The sequence below is a fragment of the Eucyclogobius newberryi genome, unplaced genomic scaffold (assembly GCF_026437365.1).
Source record: "Eucyclogobius newberryi isolate DKJ021-1_F unplaced genomic scaffold, fEucNew1.0.hap1 SCAF_10, whole genome shotgun sequence".
Classification (NCBI taxonomy): Eukaryota; Metazoa; Chordata; class Actinopteri; order Gobiiformes; family Gobiidae; genus Eucyclogobius; species Eucyclogobius newberryi.
This window is the reverse complement of record NW_027315724.1, coordinates 12,378,946-12,385,680: the sequence shown is the minus strand read 5'-3', so window position 1 is coordinate 12,385,680 and position 6,735 is coordinate 12,378,946. Positions and strand designations below refer to the sequence as shown.

At 49.3% G+C, this 6,735-nt stretch overlaps 1 pseudogene; it reads left to right on the top strand.

Moving 5' to 3' along the window:
- Window positions 1–666: 666 nt before the first annotated feature.
- On the top strand, window positions 667–6,036 carry LOC140374300 (intraflagellar transport protein 172 homolog pseudogene; annotated as a pseudogene).
- The last annotated feature ends 699 nt before the right edge of the window (window positions 6,037–6,735 follow it).

Below are 6,735 nucleotides of genomic sequence, written 5' to 3'. Positions count from 1 at the left end.
CCAATTGTTGCATTACCGCCAGACTTTATTCCTCAGACTTTTATCCAAGTGTTGCATTACCACTAGACTTTATTCCTTAGACTTAACTTTGCCTCCCTCTACAGACCGCGTTGCATTACCGACTTTGTCGTATTCTTTAGAAGTTCCATTTCATTCTTTAGATTTCATTCTTTAGACTTTATTCTTCTTCTTTGGCGCTTTGAAACTGAACTATAGGCATTCTCGAATATTATCTCGCCATGACGACCAAATTCAATGATCTGGTGTGTTGGTGCTTGATGACATCATCAACAGAATGATGACAACAACAATAGGTGGCGGTAATGTAACACTTGGATACCAAACTCCATAAAAAGCAACAAGCCCGTACAACTACAGTAGGTGGCGGTACTGTGTAACACTATGGATACTAACCGCCATAAAACACCAAAGAAGAAGAAGAAGTAAAGTCTATAGAATAAAGTCTAAGACGTAGTAGTAGGTGGCAAAAGATCCACCTTTTCAGTTGGCTGCCAACCGCCACTGAAAGTAATACAACAATAACAGTGTGTGAAAAACGATGTGTTCTTCCAGACCTGTCGGTGAAGGTTCCTCCTGGTTACGGTCTGCGGGGTGGGGGACTCTGGATTCAGGTCTAAAGCCAGACAGTGTTGCTTAAATTAGCAACTGGCGGAGGTTTTTTAGCCGCAGTGACAGCTTGTTTCCTTTTGGCATCCTTTCTTACAGTTATGAGCTTCCTGAAGATTTCCAAAAATGCGATTAAAGCATCTTAAAACTCTTTTGATGCCGCATAAGGGTGTGGCCAAAGTGACCTGCATGGCCTGGTCTCCCAACAACATGCGCTTTGCCGTGTGCACCGTGGAGCGAGTGGTGCTGCTGTACAACGAGCATGGGGAGCGCAGGGACAAATTCGCCACCAAACCCATCGACCCCAGGTTTGGAAAGCAGAGCTACTCGGTAAACGATATGGCATTTTCTCCGGACTCGACCAAAATCGCCATTGCACAGTCGGACAACATAATTTTTGTCTACAGAATTGGAAAAGAATGGGGTGACAAGAAAGCCATTTGTAACAAGTTTGCACAGAATAGCGCAGTGACTCGACTGCTGTGGCCTGCAGACCACTGCATCGTGTGCGGTTTAGTGGACGGGAAGGTCCGTTTGGCGAACACACATACAAACAAATCTTCCACTCTCTACCGGACAGAGTCGTGCGTCGTGTCCCTTGCCCCAAATGTATTTGGTAAAGGAATTTTGTCGGGACACGCCGATGGGACCGTTGTGCGCTATTTCTTTGACAATGAGGGATCAGGAGAGTCACAGGGGAAGCTGCTGGTGCATCCTTGTCCGCCGTATGCTCTGGCCTGGGGCTTTAACAGCGTGCTGATCGGAGGCTGCGACCGGCGCATCGTGGTCTACAGTCAAGAGGGACACGTGCTGCAGACCTTCGACCACAGTCGTGACCCGAGCGAGAGGGAGTTCACCACTGCTGCGTCCAGCCCCAGCGGACAGAGCGCCGTCTTCGGCAGCTACGACAGACTGCGTGTGTTTAATTGGGCTCAACGCAGAGGCGTTTGGGACGAGGCCAAACCCAAAGAGATCCCAAACCTGTACAGCATCAGCAGCCTGGCCTGGAAAAGGGACGGCAGCAGACTCTGCGCTGGGACTTTATGTGGAGGAGTGGAGCTGTTCGACTTCTGTCTGAGGAGAATAATCTACAAAAACAAGTTTGAGATGACGTACGTGGGCCTGAATCTGGTGGTAGTGAGGAACCTGTTGACGGGGACACATTTGATTCTGAAGTCGTATTGCGGCTACGAGATCGAGGAGGTGAAGATCCTGGGCAAAGACAGATATTTAGTGGCTCACACGTCGGACACGCTGCTGCTGGGAGATCTGCTGACCAACAAACTCAGCGAGGTGCCTTGGCCCGATTCAGGAGGAAATGAAAAGTTTTTCTTTGAAAACAAGTCTGTGTGTATGATTTTTAACGCTGGAGAGCTGAGTCTGGTCGAATTCAACAACAACGAGATCCTTGGTTCATTCCAGACTGAATTCATGAACCCTCACCTCATTAGTGTTTGTCTGAGTGAGAGAAAGTTGAAAGGAGCTGAGGACAACAAGAAACTGGCCTATCTCATCGACATCAAGACCATTGCCATTGTGGATTTGAGCGGAGGTAACACCCTGAAAACCATCAGCCATGACTCAAAGATCGTCTGGTTAGAGCTGAACGAGACCGGGAGGAAACTGCTCTTCAGGGACAAGAAACTCAGGCTGCACTTGTTCGACCTCGTGTCAGCTCTAAAGTGCACACTCCTGGACTTCTGCTCATTTGTCCAGTGGGTCCCGGGCAGTGACGTGATTGTGGCCCAGGACAGAGGGAACCTGTGTGTTTGGTACAGCACTGACATCCCCGAGAGCGCCACCATGTTCCCCATCAAGGGGGACATTGTGGATCTGGAGCAAGTGGATGGAAAAACAAACTTGATCATCTCCGAGGGACTGAACACGATCACTTACACTCTGGACAAAGGGCTCATCGAGTTCGGCACCGCAATCGACGAAGGAGACTACGACCGACCGACAGCATTCCTGGAGACTCTGGAAATGTCGACGGAGACCGAGGCCATGTGGAAAACTCTGAGTAAACTGTCTTTGGAGGCACGGCAGCTGCACGTTGTCGAGAGGTGTTTTGCTGCTCTGGGAGATGTTTCGACAGCTCGATTTCTTCACCAAATCAACCAAATCGCTGACAAAGTGGAGAAAGAGCTGGGCAGAGACGGGACCACATTTTACCAGGTCGAAGCCAAAATTGCCACTTTGGACAAGAACTTCAAACTGGCAGAGAGATTCTACGTAGAGCAGAACGCGGTAGATGAGGCCATAGAGATGTACCAGGAGCTGCACATGTGGGACCACAGCATCTCTCTGGCTGAGGCAAAGGGCCACCCGGAGCTGGAGAACCTGCGGAGGAGTTACCTGTCGTGGCTCACGGACACGGCTCAGGACGAGAAAGCCGGAGAGGTGAAGGAGTCCGAGGGTGACTTCTCTGGAGCCATCAACCTGTACCTCAGAGCAGGTCTCCCGGCCAAAGCCGCTAGAGTCGCCCTGAGCAAACCCAAGCTGATCAGCGACACGGAAATGGTGAACCGCATCGCTGGCAGCCTCATCAGGGCTGGGTTTCATGAGCGGGCTGGGGATCTGTACGAGCGGATCAGAAACCACCAGAGGGCGCTGGAGTGCTATGTCAAAGAAAGAGCTTTTCGGAAAGCCGTGAAGTTGGCTTGCACTTCTTTCCCTTTAGAAGTGGTGCGTCTGGAGGAATTCTGGGGAGATCACCTGGTCCAACAGAAACAGATGGATGCCGCCATCAACCACTTCATCGAGGCCGGTTGTTTGATCAAAGCCGTAGAAGCCGCCATTGCCGCTCGTCAGTGGGAGAAGGCAGTTCTTATTCTGGAGCTTCAGGACAATTCTGCGGCAGTGAAATATTACGTGAAGATCGCACAGCAATATGCCTCGGTGCACAAGTACGCGGCGGCAGAGCAGTTGTATGTCAAAGTAGGACACATTAAAGAAGCCATCAACATGTTCACTGACGCCGGACGCTGGGAAGATGCACACAAGTTGGCGGTGGAGTGTATGACGGAGGAGGAGGTCCGGGGGCTTTACGTCAGCAGAGCTCAGGAGATGGAGCGAGAATTCAAGTTCAAGGAGGCAGAACGTTTGTATTTGACGGTGAAACAGCCAGATTTGGCCATCACAATGTACAAGAAGAACCGAATGTTTGACGATGTCATCAGACTCGTGGCCAAGCACCACCCAGACCTGCTCAATGAGACCCACCTTCACCTTGCCAAGGAGTTGGAGCTGGAGTCGCGGTTCTTGGAGGCGGAGTATTACTTCATGGAGGCGGGCAATTTGAAGGCGGCTATCAACATGTACCGAGCCAACAGCATGTGGGAAGAGGCACACCGGACCGCGAAGCGTCACGGCTGTGCTAACGTTCAGAAGCAGGTGGCTTATCTGTGGGCGCAGAGTTTGGGAGGAGAAGCCGCCGTCAAACTACTGTCACGCTTCAGTCTGCTAGAGTACGCCATTGAGTTAGCCTGCAACAACCTGATGTTTGACTTTGCCTTTGAACTGGCCAATCTCGCTGCCAAAGACAAGATCCCTGAAGTGCACCTGAAGACTGCCTTCTTCCTTGAGAATCAGGGAAAGTTTGCTGACGCTGAAGTACAATTTATAAAAGGAGGAAAACCCAAAAAAGCTGTGCTCATGTATGTTCACACTAAAAACTGGGAGAGCGCTCAGAGAGTGGCTGAGGTCCATGATCCCGACAGTGTGGGCAACGTTCTGGAGTCTCAGGCCAAAGTTCACTTTGACAAGAGAGACTATCAGAGAGCAGAGTCTTTACTGCTGCGGGCCCAGAGACCGGACGTCACTGTGCAGTTTTACAAGGAGGCGGGGATGTGGAGTGACGCCATGAGGATCTGTAAAGAATATCTCCCAAGCAAACTATCCAAACTTCAGGAAGAGTTTGAGCAAGATGCTTCCAAAAAGGGAAACAATGGGGTGGAGGATATTTTAGAGGTGGCTCGTGAGTGGGAGACGACAGGAGAATATTCCAGAGCGGTCAACTGTTACCTTAAAGTGAAAGACGATAAAAATTACAAACTGCTGGAGAAATGCTGGATGAAGGCAGCTGAACTCTCCATTAAGTTCCTTAACCGCGATCGAGCCGTGGAGGTGGTTCAGCTCGTTGGCCCTCACCTCTCAAAGCTGAAACAGTTCAACACTGCGGCAGAGTTGTACTTGAACGTGGATCTTATCAAAGAAGCCCTCGACGTTTTCATCGACGGAAAAGAGTGGAACAAAGCCAAGAGAGTGGCCAAAGAGTTTGAGCCAAGACTGGAGGATTATGTGGATCAGAAATACAAGGAGCATCTCAAAAACCAGGGACAAGTGGAGCTGTTGGCCGGTATTGACATGATGGCGGCACTGGACTTGTACGCTGATAGAGGCCAGTGGGAGAAATGTCTGGAAACCGCCTCCAAACAGAACTTTAGGATCTTGCATAAATATGTGGCTCTTTACGCAGCACAGTTGATCAAAGCGGAGGAGCCTGTGCGAGCGCTGCAGCTGTACATCACACACAGAGCTCCGCCCAATGTGCAGAACTTTAACATCTACAAGCAGCTGTTTGTGTTGGTGGTGAACCTCCCAGACACAGATACAGCCAAGGCCTATCGCGTCTGGGCCGACCTCCGCGACTTCCTGCTGCAGCTGTGCAACAACCTCTCAAAATCGGCTGAAGCAAACTCACCGCCGCACTACAACTTTGAACAGATGCTTTTGATCGCTCATTATTACGCCACAAGATCAGCGGCCAAAGGAGTGAAACAGCTGTCGAGCATTGCAGCAAAGCTGTCGGTATCGCTCCTACGTCACACAGAGATGATTCCAGCAGATAAAGCTTTCTACGAGGCCGGCACAGACTGCAGGGCCGAGGGCTGGGACAGCATGGCCTTTGTCTTCCTCAATCACTTCCTGGATCTGTGTGACGCGATTGAGGAGGGGAACCTGAACGGACTAGACCACTCGGACTTTCTCCACACAGACATTCCTTTCGAGGTTCCAATGCCCAGCAAACTCTTTGCGTCGGACGGGCAGCGTGAGCTTGTCCGAGACTGGGTCCTGATGGTGTCCATGGACCTGCGCCTGGACCAGGTCTTACCCAAAGACGAGAGAAACAGCTACGAGGCCTCTCTGACGTCGTCCAGCACAGGGCTCACTTCCTTGCCCTGCGTGCTGACCGGTTACCCAGTCCTGAGGAACCAGCTGGAGTTCTCATCGTCAGGAAGAGCAGCAAATAAAGACAACTGGAACAAGTTCCTCATGGCCACAAAGACTTCCCACAGTCCTGAGTGCCAGGATGTTCTCAGGTTTTTGGGACAATGGTGTGGATCTCTGCCTGGTTCTGGATTATTTCCACTAAAGACAACCTCCAGAAAACACAGTCAAATCCTTTAGTTTTATGGCTGCCTGGCTGCCCAGCCTCCTTTTACTTTTGATAGTTGTATAGTTTCAAACCGGATATGTGGCTGTTTGCCTTGCCAAACAAATCTTGAGATTCTTTATTCCACTCGTCAAATTTCTGGTTTGGTTACCTGGTAAACATAAAAAAAAACATCATTTGTGTAGCAGGCAATTTAATGTTCCGTCCCATTGATTGTAACACCATGAATCGATTTAGATTGTCAAATATATAGGGCCAGTGGTTCCAGATACAAAGTAAGCAGAAGGGGAGACAAGGCACAGCCCTGTCTCACTCCTCTTTCCAGAGTCAGTCGATCTGTCAAGTGGCCATTGATTTTAATTCTTGATGTAAGGCCATCGTAAAGAGCCCCAAAAAGCTTTATCAGCATCCAAACTAATGGTCACAGACGAAGGTCTTGTTGTTTTTGTTAATGGTTCATTATGTGTAAATTTCATCTTATGTTATCTTGTGTTTGTCGTCTGTTTATAAATCCTATCTGATCCTGAGATGTATTGTTATTTAATCTTTTGATTGCACCTTGTAGTTCCAACGCTTATTTCAGCTCATATTTTTTAGCAAATTGATGTCCAGAAAGGAACATATATCATCCACTTCAGCTCCTGAAATTTTACAGATAATATTTTCATAGAAATATTCAAATGCTGATTGAATTTGGGCTTGTTTGGTTAAGA